Below are 22,173 nucleotides of genomic sequence, written 5' to 3'. Positions count from 1 at the left end.
TAAATCTAGAAAATCTGAGCTCCCTTCAAGAGCAATAAGATTCTTACTCTAATTTGTGTGTCTCTATCGAGGTTATAACAAAAGGAAATAAATGGTAAACATTCAAGTCATTAAATAATAGGAATCTCCTAGGTGGGTTGTGTGATAGAAAAACGCATGCCTTAACATTGCATGCCTTAACCACGCAGTCTAAACTCCAGCCACGTTTTTACTACACATGCCTTTACAATGCATGCCCTACCATGCAGTTGTATGGTAAAGACATGTTTGGTAAATGGGCATGTGTGGTAAGCATCATACTCCTGCCCCTCTGCCCTAAACCCTAAAGACGTCCCAAAATTAAAAAGCCTACTTGCCGCCTACCCCAGCCCAACTGCCCCCTCGACCTGGAAACTGCCCCTATTCTGTCGCCTGCCTTGAAACCAAAAACTACCCACCTTAGCCCTGAAAACTACCCTTCCCTGAGCCCTAAAACTTGCCACCCCAGCCCTGAAAACTACCATGACCCCCCAACCCCAAAGCTACTTCTAACCCAAATGATCTACCCCCACCTCTGTTCCCTGCCCTAAAACTCCCAATTGCCCCCCACCCTTTCCTGTCCCCTGCCCTGAGCCCTAAAACTCCTGCCCCCAGCACCAAAACTACCCTGACCCCCTCACAGCCCTGAAAACTACTCCACAAACTCTACAAACTACCCCTTCAAAACCTGTCTTACCTCTCCTCCTCCTCTTCCCGATCCTTCCTCTTCCTGCTCTTCCGCCCGACAGCAGCAGCAACTAGACTGCACACATGCCTTAACCACGAATATACGTGGTTAAGGCATATTCGTGGTTAAGACTTCCGTGCTACTGCCTGCGTGGTTCAGGCCTGTGTAGCTCATGCTGTGTGGTTAAGGCTGTTTCCTTCTTAGGTGTATTCCAGAGCTAGAAAAACCCTTAGGACCATCTCTTCAGATGATATTAGTAGAGTAGGTTTTATGTAACAAACAAAGGGGAATTAAATTTCAAAGATAGTGTGTCGATCAAGACTCGTAAAAGATTTGATAATGAAGGAAAGAAATTAACTGAATAGGAAAGGATTTAGGTTGATTCCAGATATAGAAGAAGTATGATCTCAAGTAGTAACCTACCTCCACTGCCATGCTGCACTATCTGTAGAACAAATGAGGGAAGTGTTACAGACAGAAAACTCAAGAACATCAGTTTGGCAAAGAGATAAAGGGTAGGATGCAAATATGAATATGTAATGCCCTTATGGACCATAGAGCCATAGTGAATCAGCAAGAAGGTGAAAATATCTGGGCAGATGAAAATAAGGGGGAGGCCTAAGTGATACAGATTAGGAGAGGGACTTCTCCCCACACAGCCTTAGAGTAATAAGCTGGAATGTGCATGGAGTGAGAAGGTTAACGTCTATGGAATCCCTGGAATTAATTCTTGTGAAGAATGATGTGATCTATTTTCAAGAAACCTGGATGCATGTGGGGATGACTATATTTGAAGGGCTTTTACAAACCTTTTGAAGTAAAAGGAAAACCGCATAGGTTCTCATTAGGGGACTTGTTAACATTAGCTTCAGTAAGGATAGAAAACTATGTAAAGTCCCTACCCTCAAAATGTGAATGGTTACACATCTGTAAGATTGATCTTTATCAAAACTCTGCAAATGTGGAATATTTGATTGTGATTACTACTGCTTCTTAATTCAACATTTTGTTCCCATTTTAGAAATACATAGGTGTCCTTGATACCTATTTTTCACTCTTTATATTTTACCAAACAACTTGCTATATACCCTATACACAATGAAAAACCATTGCAAGACGCAGCTCAGTTATTGACTCTGGGTTCCTTGGATTCTTGGTAAACCTACATGTCCTATATATCCCCACAACCAGAAAGGTCCAGCTGATGTAACTGTATATTGCTTTCAAACATCTGTCATACACCGTGTTGCACCTAAAACTATGTCTTACAAGGCGGGCGTCCCAAATCGGCAATGGATTTGCTGACTCGTCCCGCAGCGCCCGCCTGTACTACTATACCTGTACCCTGGCTGGTATTGATATGCCATTTGGATTAATAACCATCAAGTTGATCAGAAAGGGGACGCCCGCCTTGTATGAAATAGTTTTAGGTGCAATACGGTACTCATATTATTAGGCTCACATCCTGTATTAACACCTTCGCTGCTAAGGCAATTCCCCTCCTGTGCTGAAGATCCTTGAAGTGCATCATTCATGACGAGCTCAGCTCGTCATGAGCACACGATCAGTGTACTGCATGACGAGCTGAGCTCGTCATGAGCATCGAAGGGGTTAAGGGATCTCCCTAAGAGCGCTAAGGGATGCAATTTGAACCGATTTGAAAGGTGCAACACGGTACTCATATTATTAGGCTCACATCCTGTATTAAGGGATCTCCTTAAGAGCGCTACAGGATGCAATTTGAACCGATTTGAAAGATATTTTTTGCCGCTGTTCTATTATTGAAAATTGCAAAAAACACAGTTGATGGACAGAATGTAGAACAATGTCATTCATTCACCCCAGTACAAGGATCATGGCCTAAATCCATCGTTTTTTTGCACTCCACACTCCCCTGGGTTAGACACTGGCTATATGCAAATCTGCTCTGACCCTGTGCCTCATGGGAACCGTCCGGTCCGAACTACCAAGCCATGTCTTTCCCAGACCGGAATCAAGCATCCAAGGACCGGTTTCTGGCTATCAGCCTTCATTCAGCCTGGATAGCTTGAATCCAGTGGTGTGGAGAGCCTGGGACTCACGTCTGAGCATACCGAGCCCACTCGGGGTGAAAATTGCAAAAAACACAGTTGATGGACAGAATGTAGAACAATGTCATACATTCACCCCAGTACAAGGATCTGGGCCTAAATCCTACGTTTTTTTGCACTCCATACCACCCTGGGTTAGACACTGGCTATATGCAAATCAGCTCTGACCCTGTGCCTCATGGGAACAGTCCAGTCGAACTACCAAGCCATGTCTTTCCCAGACCGGAATCAAGCATCCAAGGACCGGTTTCTGGCTATCAGCCTTCATTCAGCCTGGATAGCTTGACTCCAGTGGTGTGGAGAGCCTGGGACTCACGTCTAAGCATACCCAGCCCACTCGGGGTGAAAATTGCAAAAAACACAGTTGATGGACAGAATGTAGAACAATGTCATACATTCACCCCAGTACAAGGATCTGGGCCTAAATCCATCATTTTTTTGCACTCCACACCACCCTGGGTTAGACACTGGCTATATGCAAATCAGCTCTGACCCTGTGCCTCATGGGAACAGTCCAGTCGGAACTACCAAGCAATGTCTTTCCCAGACCGGAATCAAGCATCCAAGGACCGGTTTCTGGCTATCAGCCTTCATTCTGCCTGGATAGCTTGAACTCCAGTGGTGTGGAGAGCCTGGGACTCACGTCTGAGCATACCCAGCCCACTCGGGGTGAAAATTGCAAAAAACACAGTTGATGGACAGAATGTAGAACAATGTCATACAGTCACCCCAGTACAAGGATCTGGGCCTAAATCCATCGTTTTTTTGCACTCCACACCACCCTGGGTTAGACACTGGCTATATGCAAATCAGCTCTGACCCTGTGCCTCATGGGAACAGTCCAGTCCGAACTACCAAGCCATGTCTTTCCCAGACCGGAATCAAGCATCCAAGGACCGGTTTCTGGCTATCAGCCTTCATTCAGCCTGGATAGCTTGACTCCAGTGGTGTGGAGAGCCTGGGACTCACGTCTGAGCATACCCAGCCCACTCGGGGTGAAAATTGCAAAAAACACAGTTGATGGACAGAATGTAGAACAATGTCATACATTCACCCCAGTACAAGGATCTGGGCCTAAATCCATCGTTTTTTTGCACTCCAGACCACCCTGGGTTAGACACTGGCTATATGCAAATCAGCTCTGACCCTGTGCCTCATGGGAACAGTCCAGTCCAAACTACCAAGCCATGTCTTTCCCAGACCGGAATCAAGCATCCAAGGACCGGTTTCTGGCTATCAGCCTTCATTCAGCCTGGATAGCTTGACTCCAGTGGTGTGGAGAGCCTGGGACTCACGTCTGAGCATACCCAGCCCACTCGGGGTGAACATTGCAAAAAACACAGTTGATGGACAGAATGTAGAACAATGTCATACATTCACCCCAGTACAAGGATCTGGGCCTAAATCCATCGTTTTTTTGCACTCCACACCACCCTGGGTTAGACACTGGCTATATGCAAATCAGCTCTGACCCTGTGCCTCATGGGAACAGTCCAGTCCGAACTACCAAGCCATGTCTTTCCCAGACCGGAATCAAGCATCCAAGGACCGGTTTCTGGCTATCAGCCTTCATTCAGCCTGGATAGCTTGACTCCAGTGGTGTGGAGAGCCTGGGACTCACGTCTGAGCATACCCAGCCCACTCGGGGTGAAAATTGCAAAACACACAGTTGATGGACAGAATATAGAACAATGTCATACATTCACCCCAGTACAAGGATCTAGGCCTAAATCCTTTTTTTTAATTTTTTTATTGAACCAGATCAGAACAGACAATATAAACAGAAAAAGACAGATTACACTAGCTTATTACAAATTATACAAATACAGTTAATACATCAATACTGAATCAATAAAACTACTGAGAGAAATGACATATAGTTGTAAAACAAGGCATATAACAAAAAAGCATATATAACAAAAACATTGACTTAACTCATAGTTACAACACCAGTTTTCCAATTTGTTATTGGTCGCCATATTGAATCACTACGTTTCTTTGCTCTAGTTCCCCTAGTAGCATAAATAGCCATCTCAAAGCTAAAAACTGCTAAGAATCGGGCTAACCACATGTGAAAGCTAGGGGGTTCAAGTTCTTTCCAGCGGGCTGACAAAATGATTCTAAGAACGGCCATTCCAATGAACAACAATCTTTCCTCTTGTTTTGAGAGTTCTAGCGAGGAGTCATAGCCAAACATAAACAGTGTTTCGGATTCAGGGAGTTTACGCCCAAATATCACCTGCCAATAATCACTAATCGCTATTTTAATGAGATCGAGCTTTGGACAATTGCTGAACATAAGTATTAGTGTCGCTGGGCCCTGCGAACATCTAGGACACAAATCATTTTCCCTTTTACCCCAGTTGAATAGTTTGGCGGGAGTATAGTAAAGGTTGAATACAGTTTTATACGTCTGAGCTGTAAGATTACTAGCCATAAACAAAGAATCACTTAGTTCCAACACTTTATAAATATCGACATTAGGATTACTAATTTTTCTAGCCCAGTTTGCTTCGGTTTTCTCCAAATCATCTTGGATGTTAGTTAATAAAATATCATACAGTAATCCTATTTTTATATTTGGTCTATTAACAGCTTCTATAATATCCACTCTTGTTAGACTTATGGCCGATCCTTTTGCTTTGAGATTAGCATAGATTTGCACATATTTAATATAATCACCATTAGATAATTGATATTTATTCTTTAAATCTATAAACTTAGTTTCAAAATTATTTAACAGAAAATCCTTTATTCTACAGATTCCGAGTCTTTGCCATTTCCTAGCTATAACATCATGGGAGAGGCTATGAGTAGTTTTCGGTTGCCATAGTGAGGTGTATCTATTAAATTTCGTAATTTTCATATGTTTAACAATCTTAGCCCAAACCTTCCAAGCACTGCTTACAATTTCAAATTTACATATCTTTCTAATATCTTTGGCTTCTGTTTGTTGTAAAAACAGCCCGTTTACATCTCTTCCGAGAACTAGCTCATAGATTGATGGTAAAACACTGTCGTCTACGATAGCTGTCTCAGGACTAAAATTAAACAGGAGTGACATTTGTTTAAGGAGTGCTGCCCAATGATATAGGCTAGTATTGGGAATGGCAAGCCCACCTCTATCTCTAGGTAATGATAATAACTTGTGGGATCTCCTGATCTTTCCTTGTTGCCATAAAAATTTGCTCATAAGAGAGTCGAGTATTTTTAGAGTTTTAGAGGCTACTGCACAGGGAATTGCACGGAAAAAATATAGACATCTAGGCAGCACATTCATTTTAAGAAAATTGCCTCTTCCGATGATTGATAAGTGTAAACCATTAACCCGATCCAGATCTTTTTTAATTTTTTCAATAAGAGGGTTATAATTAAGAACATTTATTAATTTAACATCATGGCTGATAGTAATTCCTAAATAGGTAGCTCTATCAGCTCTTCTCTGATCAGTATAGTTAATGTTATCAGTACAAAGTACAATTGTCTTCCCCCGGTTCAGAGAATACCCTGAATGGATACCATATTCAAAGGTGAGGGACATGATTTCCTCCATAGCCTCAATCGGGTCGGATGTAATAACGCGGATATCATCGGCATATCCCAGAACTTTTGTCGCGTATTGATCACAAATAATTGGGTTGATGGATTGGCTCTCAAGAATTTTTAAAATTAATGGATTTATATACAATGCAAATAATAGGGGTGAGCATGGGCACCCTTGTCTGGTGCCCCTGGTGATGTTAATATAACCAGATTCGGTTCCTAACATCTGAAGTTTGGCTCTGGGTGATATATACATAGATTTAATGGCTTTAATGAATTTGGGGCCGAAATTATTGTGTAACATAACTGCCCAAAGGAAGCTCCACGAGACACGATCAAAAGCCTATTCGGCATCCAGCAAGATCATTGACATCCGACCCCCCGTGACAGACATGGCATCAAAGAGGGCAATCGCCCTACATGTATGATCCGTAGTGCCCTCACCAGGAACAAAGCCATGCTGCTAAGGGGAGACAAGTTGTTCAATAACCCTGCTGAGTCTCGTGGCCATCACTTTGGCATATAATTTGGAGTCCGAATTTATCAAAGAAATAGGGCGATATGAAGTTAGTTGCTCAGGGGGTTTTCCTTTCTTAGGGAAGACAATTATATTTGTTTCTTTCAAAGAGTGTGGAGATACACCATTCCATTGTATTCCCAAAAAGAGATCAAGAAGCAGAGGAGATAATTGATGACTGAGTATCTTATACAGGTCTATTGGTATTTTATCAGGTCCAGCTGCTTTGCCCGATGAGAGTGACAACAGAGCATTTTCCACTTCGTGTAAGGTGATTTCACCTTCTAAATCATCCCTAGTAATATCATCTAGAATTTTTGATGCCTCATGATTATGAAGGAGATTATTAAGAAAACAGAATATTTCATTATCAGTAGATTTAGTTTCTTCAGTATAGAGTTTCTGATAATATTGTTGAAATTGATACATGATGTCGGAAGTGTTAGTGTAGGTTCGGCCACTATCAGTTATCTGACTGATATAGCTAGATACATTCTTTTGTCTAGTGCGTAGAGCCAGTTGCCTGCCAACTCTCTCCCCACTCTCATAAACATCTTTCCTATATGCTTTATAAGTATGAGCCGCTTTTCACTAAGGCTTGCATTCAGCTCCGCTTTTACCAATGATAATTGATACATTGATTGTTTTGCATCTAATCTTTGTGAGATGATCAACGTGTGATTTTCTTCCGCCTTTGCTAAGGCCGCAAGTTTCAGGCTATAGTTCATGGTATTTTGGGGCATATTACCAACATTAAGCGATATTTATCGCTAACGATGCTTAGCAACAATTTTTTTTAACGCTAAGCATCGTCAGAAATTATCGCAGATAAACCTTGCTATTATCAAGGTTTATCGCAAATGCGATAAAAAACGGCCGCAATGCATGAATATCGCTGAAAAGTCAGCGATATTCATGCATTACCGAGCTAATGCTCTTAGCCATGTTATCCACCTCCCATTGGATAACATGGCTAAGAACTGCTCAGGGCAGGTGTTAGTTTTTGGAGATATTCACGCCTAGCGCGAATATCTCCAAAAGTTGGTAATAGGAGATAGCGATGTTAGCGACTGTTTCCAGTCGCTAACATCTTGGCAAGCCCACTTTGCATGTCATTAGTGATAAATATCACTGACATGCAAAGTGGGGCCCAAGATGGTCGCTATCTCCTACTAGCTGTCGCTAACTGGTGTTAGCGACAGCTAGGTAATAGGGAGATCATTTTATCTCCGCTTTCTTGGCTTTTAAAGCAAAAAATCGGAGATAAACCCCCTTGATAATATGCCCCTTTGTTTTTTAGCCCTAGCTTGAAAGCTTATAGTTTCCCCCCTAAGTGCTGATTTGTAGCAGTCCCATATCACATTGCCTGCAGCACTAAAACGATTAATATTAAAAAATTCCTCTGTACAATTGCTAATATAGTTAATATAGTCATTATTAGAGAGCAATTTGCGATCAAATGTCCATTGTCTAGATTTGTTAGTTGACGTTTCTACTTTCATTTTGAAGGCCAGGGCGTTATGATCTGATATAATTTTGGGGTATTTACTGATAGAGGATTGCGTGGCTAGATCCCTAGTTGTGAATACATAATCTATACGAACGTGTTTTTGATGTGGATGCGAAAAATATGTATATCCAGCATTCTGGGTGTTCTGATTTTTTTCCTCCCATATATCAATTAGCCCCAAACTATTCGCAAGTCTCCTAATTGCTTTATATACTTTAGGTTTCCGGCCGATATAGGTCTGTGGTATAATACTATTATTATTGAGCATAGGTTTAAGAGAGATATTGAAATCCCCACACATAATTAGTGGGCCCTGCCAAGTGGCGAGTTCTGATTCAAGAAATGTGAAAATTGTAGGATCATCTTGGTTAGAGCCGTAGATGGTACAAATAGTTATGCCTATGGCAAGTTTTACAATTGCCCATCTGCCATGAGAATCAGAGAGGTGACGTACCGGCCCACCTAAGTGTGATTTGGCTAGGATTGCAACTCCTCTTATATTTGATGACTGCGTTGATGCAGCTAACAAATTATAACCTCTTACTTTCAATAATGATCTCCTAGCCCATGGCACATGTGTCTCTTGGAGACATAGAATATCTACTGGATTCAGGCCAATTAGTTCTGCGAACCGACGTTGTTTCTCATTGTTCAATAGCCCCCCTACACCCTCCCTAGCAACCCCTCCTACCCCGCCCGCTCCATTCCCCCCCCAAGGTGTAGGCCTTCAGACTCTACCAGAGTCTGAATAAGGATGGATGCAGTGTAACACCTGAGCTACCGCTTCCACTGAATGAGAAAAAAATAATAATTTCATGGTGTATTGATGTAGTGAGAGAAATTAAGAGAGATTTAAATATTCCAGAGAAGGAAAAAAGAAAGCATGCTACTAAACGTTTTTCAACATACCTAAACATATTTAGACAAAGCATAAAAATCCTAAATAAGTAGGTAAGTATAAAAATTATTCTAAGCTATAACAGTACACTCAGGCATAAATTACAAATCTAATTTTCAATTAATATTCTAATCAGATTATTAATGTAAAACTTCTAGGTAGTTTTTGGCTTTGATCTCAGACACAAAAAATTTAGTTTGGCCACCCCACACCACCTTAAGCTTAGCCGGATTATTCAAAAATGCTTGGGCTCCTTTCTCTTGAAAGGGTTTGATTAATGACCTTAGGCGCCAACGTCTCTCCACAGTAGCATGACAAAAATCAGGTCTAGTAAAAAAGGTAATTTCATTAAAGGTTAATTTGTGGTCAGGTCTTGCTTTTTCTGCTACTGTTTGCCTTAACAAAAAATTGCCAAAGTACACTAGTATGGCACGAGGATATAGTCCTGGTTTGGGCGGGGGGTTGAAGGGCATTCGATGGGCACGCTGAACTTCAGCGTCCCAATCCCAGGTTGTTAGTTCCGGCATCGCCTTGCTAAGTAGTTCCACAACAAAAGAACGTATATTTGCACCCTCCATCTTTTCGCGGACCCCCAGTATGCGTAGATTGTTCTTGCGCTGCCGATTCTCAAAATCCTCCAGCTTCCATTTAATGTCGACTAATTCAGCGTCTTGCAGCTTGATTTTCCCTGAATTTGCCGTTACCTCATTTTCTGCAGAGAGTACCCTTGCTTCTATTTCGGTGACTCTTTCCCCAATTTGATTACATGTCTTAGTCAGTTTTTTAACCACCCCTTGAACTTTGCATATAGCTGCCCGGGATCGTTTGCTGTCAATAGCTGTCTGTTCTCTATGAGCAGCAATAGCCTGTAATATAGTTTCAACAGCATTTAAGGGGATCTCTTGGCTATTGACGATGTCAACGTCTGCTTCTGACCCTTGAGCAGCTTGTGTAGATTGCATATTGGTATGAGAGGTAGCAGGATGCTCAACCGGCACTCGATGACTCAGCCTGGATACTGTTTTAGCCTTAGATCTGATTGTGTTAAGCTGTATACCCTCCTCGAGGCTTCCTTCATCCGAAGTGTTAGAAAAGAGAAAAGATTCGTCATTTTCATCTTCGGATTCATCACTAAATTTTTCCTCTTCGTCGTCAAGTGATCTAGATTCTGACTCAACCTCTACTCCTGTCTCGTCTGAGAATGAGTAGAATACATTTGTCTCTTTTTCACCTTCAATTGAAGCAGGATGATTAGAATTTTTCGGGACAGCATTGGGCGTTGGTTGTTCACCATCATTATGTTCATTAGGTTCAATATCTAGTAACTGAGGCGGTGGATCCGTAGCTAATTGACCATAAGCAATAATAGCTGGGGTAGGTAGCAGTGTATCTGTTCTAGTTTGCACATTCCCAGCCCCAGTCTCACTTATCTCCTGGCGAGGAGTGTCAGGCATATTTGTAGCGGAGATCAACATAATTTGCCCTACCGCAGTTTCGGCTACACCCATGATATTCTCTCCAGCCCCAGAAAAAGACGTGCTATGTTTTCCCGTGGCTATTTGTTGACCCATACCAGTATTAGGAGGTGAACCTGCAATGTCATTTTCAACAAGCGCCGCCTCAATCGTCTCTACAATATCTTGTGTACTCACGGTTTTGGTGGTCGTAGCCGGCTGCCCACGTTTTGGTGAAGCCACAGAATTATTGACAATTTCCAGATCCGGCATTGGTGATGAACTGGGATGTTGAGAGTTAGGGGAGGCATTTATTGTAGCACCTTGTTTTCTCAGCAATAGATCAATTACTGAATTTCCTGGAGTAGCCATTGTTGGCGTGTTATCCTTATTTATTTTGTGTTTGGACGCTAGCACCTCTTGTCGTGGTGTGGATTCTGCAGAGGCATGAGTCTGTTTTTTATTCCTAGGTTTCATAGTTGTATTACTTCCAGACGCAGATCCTGCTGTTTTCTGTGAAATAGCTTGAGTTTGCTGTAGTTCTTCTAATTCAGCCTCGCACAGAGCTCTGGCAGCCTTTGCTAATCTCGAGCGGGCTGCTGCTGCAGACGCGGCTTTGGAAGGCATGTTAGTAGCTGCTAACCTGGTAATGCAAGACCCGGTTACCGCGGTTGGATTAGGGGGTGAGAATATCAATCTGCACACTGCCCGTCCCAGCGCTAGGTACAAATCTTCTGAGAGATATTTCCTCCGATCCCGTAGCAGCTTGTGAAAAACAAAAAATACAGACATCGCCTCTGTCTCACCCTTTGCCTTGGATTCCTGCACGCAGGGGACGCTGAATAAATGCTGACTCTGACTCAGGCGTGTCAGTTGGGAGCACGGGTGAGTGGTTCCACCCTCGATCTCGCAGACAATCCAGCCAAGCAATGCCTGCAGCCTTTCAATCGTGTCCGTTGTCTCCCGTAGTTGTTTACCTGGATATGGCGTTTCACAGCCTGCGCCGAGCATTTCTCCCAGTTCTCCCAGTTCTCCCGTAAAACTTACTGGATTTTCAGGTATGACTTCGGGTTTTAGCCCGTCCGCCGCCAGGCATAAAAAATAACTTTCTCAGTGTTCTTCAGGGTTTTTTTTTCCCCTTTTCTTTATCTGGTTTCTCTCGCTGGCTCGCAATGCTCCGTTTCATTACTTATTTACCATCGTTTTTCATGTCTCAACGATTTTCGGCTTAGAAGTATTCTTAATATGCTAGTTGAAGCGGAGCTCTGGCGTTAAGCTGCACTTCGGTCTACGGCCAGACCGCCATCTTGCCTATCGGATCTGGGCCTAAATCCATCGTTTTTTTGCACTCCACACCACCCTGGGTTAGACACTGGCTATATGCAAATCAGCTCTGACCCTGTGCCTCATGGGAACAGTCCAGTCCGAACTACCAAGCCATGTCTTTCCCAGACCGGAATCAAGCATCCAAGGACCGATTTCTGGCTATCAGCCTTCATTCAGCCTGGATGCTTGATTCCTTTCTGGGAAAGACATGGCTTGGTAGTTCAGACTGGACTGTTCCCATGAGGCACAGGGTTAGAGCTGATTTGCATATAGCCAGTGTCTAACCCAGGGTGGTGTGGAGTGCAAAAAACCGATGGATTTAGGCCCAGATCCTTGTACTGGGGTGAATGTATGACATTGTTCTACATTCTGTCCATCAACTGTGTTTTTTGCAGTTCTATTATTGAAGCCTGATTGGATCTGGCTGAAAAAGGCGTCTCTACATTGGGACGTGGCCTTGTTGGTTAATATTAACTGTTGCCTAGATATGTACAGCGCAACGTTTTTAACAAAATAACTCTTTGGAAGGGGAACAAGGCTCAGAAAGAAATTCCCCGCTCTTTTCAAATACTTGGAGGGGCTTGACCCCATCCTAATTCAGTGACCTGACGAAGTCCTGTATATGGACGAAATGCGCCGGCTGTTCGTTCTGTTGAACGGTGTGTTTTTCCCAGAGTAAAAATAAAGAAAGAAAAAAAAGAGAAACACCGAAGACTTTTCTGTTCTCTGGATATGGACGATTGACTTGTTTGTGCTGATAGAGTGATTTTAGGTGGTGAACCTTTGCTTCTTCCATCTTGCCTGTGCTCTTCTGCCCATTCTGGGGATATGAACGCATGTTAGACATATGTCTGGCTCTTCCATAGGTTGCGACACCGGACATAGACATACTATTTGACCCCTTAAAGGCCCACGTGCTACAGTGTCCTGAGCGTATTCCCATGTTGATGACAGCATTCTTAGAGCCTCCATGGGATGCTTTAGCTCCTGTCGGAACGGACAGTTGCTCTACAACAAGCACACAGGTATTGAGTGTTTCCTCAGCGGCTGGTGTGGTAAGTGAAGAGAATCACCTTTGCTCCATTGACCTGATACAAGAGGTGTTACAAGGACCGTCATCTGTGAATGCGTGCGACAGTGATGTTGCGAAGGACACATTAACATTTGGCTCTCCATGTGATGGGAACAATCAGCCCTTTTTCCAAAATGAGCCAAATTGGAATGCAAAATATTGATTTGTTTGATTTTCTTTTGCTTTCACTGAGCACCGTGGTTTTCAGCGTGCTCAGTCATTCTAGTCATATATGGACTCTTTTTAGTGGACTTATATAGCTTTTTTGAATTTCAATGGCATTGTTTTTACATATAAATGTTTTTAGATGTTTTTATACTCTGGTTTTGTGAAAATGTTTTCTGCCTTTTACCAAGCATATTTTAGCATTAGTTGACCTTCTCGGCCTTCGGATGAGGAGTGGGTGTTATGTACCCCAACCCAGGCCTAAATAGCTAAATGACCTTTCACCTACATTTGTCCTACCTTGCTCTGCATAACAGTTCTAGCACTGACCTTTTACCCAGTTATTTGCTGAATAAATGTCTATCGGGTACCTTGAAACTAGCCTCATTTAATAAGTATGAGGATTCTTAGAAGAGTCCCCTGCACATGACATACATATCAGGATTAACATACTCTTTATAAATGTGATAGTCCTCTTCATCCTATGGCGAAAGAACTACTTTGCATAGTTGAAGGTATTGAGTTAGGTTATTTTACATAATCTTACTCACAACACATCGATTGTGTTATGAACCCCAAGGCTATCTTTACGGTATAAAAGAACCATATCTACAATAGATAGACAGAGGAGAAACTTCCATGCTGACACAAGACACTAAGGTCTCGGTCTGCAGAAGCTCCAGCATGCAGTGGTCTGACATCTCTTGTGGGGTGAACAACTCGAGTCCAAGACAGGGTCCTTTGTTCTCTCCCATTAGGTAATGGGGTTGGCTCTTTCCTAGGGGATTCTTGGCTTTACACCCAAATACATGCTAGGTACACTTAGGTAGGGTCACATTGTAGGAGTACGCTTGATTACTGTCATGTATATATGCCTGCAAATATTCAGTGTTTTATCTAAAAGTAAGAATTCTACCTTTTATTTACTCTGTTGGCACTTGTAATCTTATACATTTGCTTCCACTTAATAATTATCACATCAAACATGTTTTCTACTAGAATGATGCTGGTTCAATAGTGAATGCTTATTGAAAAGTTCACCATTGTTTATTCTGTGTATCTCTCTGAGATTAAGTGAGCAAGATTGTCTGAGTGAAAGTATTTTACTGTTTCCACGATCCCTGAAGGATCAAGGGTTGTCATGTTCGATAGTTGCCAGAAACGATTTGCTCCTCAATAAGGTTAGGGGGCTTCTGGTGTCATTGTGAGTTAGCTGGTCTAAAGACTAACATATCCTACGCGGGTGTCCAGAATCAGTCTAGACACCAATCCCTTAGTTTATATTGTCTAAACGCGCAAATCCTTTGTATTTTTAAGAACTACACAACATGGTGCCGCCAGTGCTGGTTTGGTTCTTATTTAACTGTCAAATCTGAGTAGTTCAGTCGTGCTTTCTCAGAGACCCCATTCACATTTAACCAGAGACGTCTGGAGTAGGAAGGGAAAATCAGCCGCAGCTGAGTAGGTATATCTTATCTGTTGGCTGTAGGTTTGTTCAAGCTTGAAGGATAATAGTCCCCACACTGTGTAAAACCTTATCTCTTTTTCTTACAACTTCTTTCCACAATGTCTGTCCAAGAAAGCTGCAAATACAGGGGAAGAAGAGCCTGAAGGTGCACTTAACATTATGGAAAATTGCAGACATGCAATTACTATTAGTAGATTATGGCCTCACAGCAATGGGTGGAAATGTTACCTTTGTAATTGAGGTACACAAGGTATTCAGGACAGAGGTATTCTACTCTTGGGTCAAATTTCCACCTGCAGATGCACGCACACATTTGTTTCATACTTACATTGCAGAATGTTGAAGAATACTCGCCATATGTGGACATAGAAGTCCCCCTAACTTAACAAGAACATGTTAATTGGTTTAAAGATGCCCTCCCCCACACTTCAGAAAATTTTAGATTTGGTCCGCTCAGCAGAGAAGGAGTGACCTGGCCTGTCCTAGCTGCTTACACACCGCATCCAGATATTGATACATTGCAAGCAGCAGAATTACGTACACTTTATAAAGACTTAGTAAAACTTTACAGGACCCTTACACAGTTCGTGATACGACCAGTCTCAGATACACATCCATTTGGAAAAAGCCGAAAGAACATACAAACATCAGTGTGATAAGAATCAGAGTCCAGGCCTGTGTATCAAACAGGTGCTAAGGTGTGGCTATCCATGAAACACAAAGCGTTCATACACAAACATATGTTCCATCATAAATTCATAGGCCCTTATCGCATAGTGAAGAAGGTGAACCTAGTTACTTATATGATGGCTTTACCCCGTGCACTGCGTATTCACCCAGTGTTTCATATTTCTCTTCTGACGAAAGCCCCTCAGCATTGTCACCCCTGTCCTTACCCAGTGTTGGTTCATGGGAAATGGGAATAAGAAGTACGAGCAATTGTGGACGCTAAAAAACACAAAAACACTTTGTGGTAACTGATCTCCTGGAAAGGATATGGTCCTGAAAATGATTCATGGGTGCCTGCACATCATGCGCCTAAACTTGTTCAGAGTTTTCATCTCCTCCATCCTTTGAAGCCGGACCCTAGAACACTTGTGTAAAATTCTTTATTTAGATATATAAAAGCATATCTTTAAAAGATTCTTCGAGCACATAAGTACAACTTTACAGATTAAAAGGAGTTAAGATAAAAACAAAATAAAATTTGGCCTTCTTATCGGTGCATACTGCAACGTGTCAATTTAAAAATTAGCACTCCCGGACGATGCAGATGAGGTTAAAATACATATCATTCTACACAGTTATCAACAAGGCATTAGCCATTTCCAATTTTTCTAAAAGACTATAAACTTGCTGAACAAATTTGGCCAATTTTATATTTAAGACAGTGTTCTCTAAGGACAGAGCAGTAATAATGGCGTGCCTACAGGTCCGAACTCCCAGCCTGTTCCATTCTGGCCTGAGTAGGCGTCTGCGTTGAAGAATAAAAAAGGGCATATACAAAGCACGTGCAAAAAGTTTCATTTGCTGCCCCACACCCTCTGCACTTTAGATCGGCCATTTTTTGATGCCATACCGGGAGATTTTGAAGGAAGCGCCAGTCTCCCAGTCTAAGGGCGATCAAGCATCGCTTTAGATGATAAGCAAACGTTGTCGAAAGGTAGTTGGTCGGAGATAATTGTTTATAAGAGTTGGCTACTGCCCAGGCATGACTGCGTTTCGCAAGAAGAGCTTTATCCATAATCAGGGATTTCAGTCTTATACCTTTTTTAATTGTGTTTTTAAAAGCAGTTTGGCTTGGATTAAGGGCCCAGAGATCAGCAGCGGACATTTGTTGAATGTGGTCATTTAGGAGACGGCCAAATGATCCCCCCGGATTGCTCACACTGATTTCGTTCCAGACAAGGAATTCCAAAGTACCAGCTTCTGCCTGTCTTAATTTGTGGATCAGGTTAAGATATGAGCCAACGTTGGAGATTTCATAGTTAATAAAGCCCAGCTCTAGTCTGACCTGTGCTGGCGAGGAGGAACTCGGGAGATGAAGCAATTTCTTGTAGAGTTTGGTTGTTAATTTATTTAAGGTATTGTTCATTTTACCCTTAAAGATCTCTATGCCATACGAAAGTGTGGGCCCGATCTTTGCTCTGAGCACTTCCAGTAAAGGCAAGATGGTGGGGTCTGAGAGTCTCCTTGATAGCTTAGCCAAGGATACCATTAACGCTGTAGCCTTGGCTGCAATCACAGTGTTCTGTTTGGTGAAACTGCCCCTGGAGTCCAAATGGACCCCTAAGTATTTGTAAGATTGGCCGATTGAGATGCTTTCTTTATCTATTGTCCAGCCTCCGCCACTGTAGCGTTTTTTGCCCAACGGAACAACCATGGTTTTTTTCATGTTGATTTCTAGCTGGTTGTTGGCCGTGTATTGCATTAAGGCATCAAGGAGTCTTTGTAGCCCCACTCTGGTGAGACTGAACAGTGCTAAGTCGTCGGCATATAAGAGATTGCATAATGCCGTGCCTCCTACTTTTGGTGGATGGCTGATTACCTTCTCTAGAGAGCTTGATAGGTCAGCAATGAATAGATTGAATAGAAGGGGGGCCAGCACGCATCCCTGTTTGACACCACGAAAGGTCCAGATTTTCCGGGAGAGATGCGAGCCAGACCCTAACTTCACTCGAACCCATGTGTTGGAATACAGCAGGATGATTGGATTCAGGATATTATCTGGAATTCCCCACTGCCTCAGTTTTTGCCACAGAGCAGCTCTGGGCACCCTGTCAAATGCTGCTTTGAAGTCGACAAAGCAGCAAAAAATCGGCCTGGAGTTTGAAAGAGCTTTGTCAATGATGGTGGAGATTGTCAGTAAGTTTGTCATTGTACATGATTTGGCAACGAACCCTGTTTGATTCAGGGGAATCAGATTGTTGTCCTTTGCCCATTGTCTGAGATCATCCAAAATGAGGCCTGCAAAATGCTTTGCCTCTATATCCTGCAAGGCAATTAATCTGTAGTTGTTCAGGTTGCCTCGTGCTCCAGCTTTATAAATGGGATGGATAATAGCACCTCTCCAAGAGTCCGGAATTGTTTGAGAGCTCAGGGTATAATTAAAGAGATTTGATAGCACATTGGACCAGAAAGGGACATCGGACTTAAATAGCCTTTGTGGCAGGCCATTCGGGCCCGGTGCTCCGTCTTGTCTCCCTTTCGTCAGTGCTTTAACTACTCTTTCTTCAAGCAATTCATCGGGTGAGGTAGGCCCCTGCATTGAATCGGATGGAAGACTCGATGCTGCGCCCGTGCCAGTGTCAGAAACCCATGTTAATCCAGGGCGGTCAGGGTGATCTTGTGCCTGGAAATGCTCTGTTAAGTATGAGATCCAGTCTGCTTCCTGAATGTTCGCTGATCCAAAGGATGTTATGTTTCGATCGGTGCTGTTGACGAGTGACCAAAATTTCTTTGAGTTTTTTTGCTTGCTTTCCCATACCAGTTTGACCCAGAATTGAGATTCCTGGGCCTTTTTTTCTTGGATAACTACCCTCCTAAGTGCCTTTTGGGCATGACGGTATGTAACGAGGAAGCTGCTGTTCTCTGGAAATTTTAGTAGCGACCTCAGTGCGTTGTTTCTCATTCTTTTTAGTGTTTTTATAATGGTGAGGGCTGTTGCTCCTACTGGTAGGGTGCGATTTGGACCCTGCCTTGTCACTGGGTAAGTTCTGATCAGATGTGCGCATAACTGCGACCATGTTGCTGTTGGGGAAGTCGCTTGGTCTGGAGCACACATGATAAAATCCTTGCTTGTTTTTAAGATGCTCTGACAGTTAGACTCACTCCATTTCAGGCGTTTTAAGTTGTCGGAATGTATTCCTTTATAGGTAAATGGTGCCTTTTTGTGGAGAACTAAATTTGTGGTGAAAGAGGTGACCAATGGCCTGTGGTCGCTTTCGGACCTTGGCAGGACGGAGAAGCTAGCCAGATTGAACAGGAATTCCGAATTGCAGATGGTAAAGTCCAGGTAGGACTTTGTTCTTCCATTTGACCAGGTCCAGTTTGGAGGGGAATCACTGGTCGTTCTTCCATTCACCACCAGGTACCCTGCGTTGTAAAGTCTCATCACGGTGACCTCGCCTAATGTGTTGGAAACTTGCGCAAGAGGTTTGGATTGGGGGACGGCCTCAATAATGCTGGTCATGTTGGGTCCTTCTGAGTTTGCTGTGATCCCCTGAAATAGGTTTGTGTTAAAATCCCCTGTGATAATGCGGTCCGAGTTAGGATATTCTATGGCTATATCATTCATAAGTTCACAGAGTCTGGCCAGGTGGTCTTTTTTTGTGGGGGTGTTAGGATTAATATACACATTTATAAGTAAAAGCAGTCGCTGTCTGCACCGTAGATTAATTTTGACCCCCAGTAGCCAGTCTTCTTTCAGGTAAAGTTGACTGAATTCACCCTTTAGGTTATTGGATATGTAAGTGGACAGCCCGCCTTTGGGGTGGCCGAAGCGGCTATCCCTAAGTGCCCCTTTCCGATATTCAATAAATCCTTCTATAGGGCGGCCCTCTAGTTCCCAGGTTTCCTGTAGGGCAATTGCCACGTGTTCCCCCAGGAAGGACATAGTGTCTTCGTTTAGTATTTTTTGATGTAGGCCACTGATATTCCATGAGCACAGCGAAAAAAGTAGCTCCCCCTTGCTGTTATCCACACTGTGCTGTTGAGCCCCTGGCGGGAGAAGTGATTTTGATGGATTGTATATTTCTACTGGTGTTCCCGCCACCGATGGTCAGTTTGTATTTTTTGAGGCCAATACTGCTGGCAGCCATCCCCAAACGTTATCTGGTTATTTGTTTCTCGCCGCTGTTTCGGGGCATTTAAGTTCTGTATCCGGCCCTGAGGCATTTTTTAGAACGGAGAACGGCCTGCCATGCTCTGTGTTTTTGGTGAGGGCCGGCTTGCTGGGTGTAGTCGCTCCTGATAGCAGCGTGATTGGATACCCTGGCGTTGAATAAGGGTACACTCTAATCCCCCAATTCCGCAGTGTGGCCTTGTGTTCGAGAAAGGCTCCTACCCAGCCTACCTGTACGAAAGTTACAACGGTGACCTCAGAGGGTTGGTTTCCTCGCGGGGGGGGGGGGGGAACGGGGGGGGAATTCAATAGATTCGATGCCGTTTGTGTCCAGGCCTGCTAGCCCCAGTATGCCTTCCACTAATTTCAGCAGATTTGATCTATTAAGAATATCGTGCCGCCCCTTGGATTTGTACTCGGGGGCTAGTAAAATCCGATGACACGATTGGTCGTCGCTTCGCGGCTCTGATGCAGTTGTGGATCTGAGGATCGGTTTTTCGATTGTTGCATCTGATCTGTTTTTATGTAGCTGCTGTGATGGTCGGAAGGGAGCCCGTTGTGATTGTGGAGTGTGACTGATCCGGGTAGCTATATCATTGCAGAAGGTTTTAGTAAAACTCAGTTTTGGAGTTATGTTTTTATTCCCGAAGAAGGGGAGAGCCATTAAAGGCCCAGATTTTCTTGCCGCTGTCTCTTGCCCGATGTTGCTTGACCTAACTGGACTCACCCTTGTGTTTGTTGCAAGATCGCTACCCTCTGCTATCGTTGCCAGGGCAATTGTTGATGTTCTTGGGCTCTGAGGACTCCTCGCCAGTTCTTGAGTGGGTAAGTCCGCAGTAGCTCCATTCAAGGTTATTGTTGCATTTGTCGTTGGTTCCGCTGTGCAGGGTTCTATAGAGGATTTTTTATTTTCAGCTATTGAAAAAATAGGGAAGAGATTCTGATGGGTCAAGTTAGAATTAGCCCTGAGTTTATTTCTCGCTTTGCGTTGACGTTTATGCTCTCTCTTGCTGCAGGGAGGAATAGGCCCGGGGGGGACCGGGACTGATGGAGCGGGCGAAGAAGCAGAGCTAATATTTCGCCCATCCTCAGATTTGGCGTGCTGGAATGTTAGCCCAGTTGGTGACGGGAGAGTGCCATTTTCAACCGTCAGAGTAGATTTTATTGAAGCGCTATGAGGGTGGCCGTTCATCAATGGAAGGCGGTTAGTTGTTCCTATAATATCCGCTTCTTCTTCCTTTGTTTTTGCATTTTTGTTTTCAAAGTCCTCCAGTGGTTTATACAGTTCTTGGTGTTTGGAGGGTTGCAGTTTGGCTGACACGTTTCCTCCCCTCAGCTGCTTTACTTCCCTGATGACGGTGGAAAGGCAATCTGGGAGCAGGGAGAGGGAGTCAATAATTGGGGAGCAGCAGCACGTTGGTTGAACAAAGTTCGCGGATGCTTGCGCCCTTAGAATTAGCCAGTTCAGTTTGTCTAATTTGCCGTCATTCCCTGACGTAAAAAGTGCCAGGGTATTTAGTAAATCTACCTGCACCTCTAGTTTTACTGAATGGTAGTTGAGTGCGGTCACAGTTTGTTGAAGAGTCTGCAATAATTGAGGCCAAACACTAGTCGTAGTGTCCTCTTCTATATTAGGTTTTTCATTCGGAGTGAGGCTCGGGCTTGGGAAATTTGGAGTGGTCTTAAAGAAGAGGGACAGATCCGACATGGGTTGGTCATTTGCCGCCAGCTGAGCTGATTGACTTTGACATGGAGACCCTGCTTGGCCAGTAGGTGAAAATAACTTGTGTTGAGGACTCAAGTCTGTTGATGCTGTTAGTATTTCTGTTGCTGGTGAGGTTAGCAAGTTTGAAAATGGGTAACTACCATTGGATTGCACTGGCCCAGCTTGCCCGTGGATTTGTACCGTCGTTGTTTGCTGAGGAAGACCCGTGGGTGGCTTAGACGGGATTAAGGACACTGGTCCGGTGACGGGAAGTTGTGAAGATTGTAGCAGCAAAGGGGAAGCCTCTATTGGACACATAGTATCTTCCAGCTGTAATTGTGGTAGAAGGGTAAGCCCATTGTCGTCTTCCGGAGATGTGAAGGGCTTGCCTGCTTGAAGAGGAACAGATTGAGTGTTTTCCCTGTTGTGGTTAGTGCAAGTAGACCCAAAAGTAGAGACTTCTGGCGGCTCTTTTGCTGACATCGTGTTGAATACCCATTTTTGCGCAGGTGCTTGGCGGTCGAACCCTGAATGGTCCGAGGTTGTATAAGTGGTTGCCTCCAAAGTTTGCGGGTGTTGCTCTAATAATTGTACTTAGGGCGAACAAAGCGATACAAAAGGGGATGATGGACGGAGCGTTTGAGCAAATCAAACACTCACCCCCAGTCAACTGATCTGGGTTTAATCCATCACCATTCTTTAGCCCACTCAGCCACCCCATTTCAGACATGGCCATATGCAAATCAGTCTGACCCTGTGCCTCATGGGAACAGTCCAGCCTGAACTGCCAAGCCATGTCTTCCATGGACCGGAAACAAGCATCCTGGGACCGATTTCGGATTCATAATCCTCATCAGCCAGTCTATCTTGAATCCA

Source organism: Lissotriton helveticus, chromosome 3_1 (genome assembly GCF_964261635.1).
Source record: "Lissotriton helveticus chromosome 3_1, aLisHel1.1, whole genome shotgun sequence".
In the NCBI taxonomy this organism is placed as follows: Eukaryota; Metazoa; Chordata; class Amphibia; order Caudata; family Salamandridae; genus Lissotriton; species Lissotriton helveticus.
Note: the sequence above shows the minus strand (reverse complement) of the source record.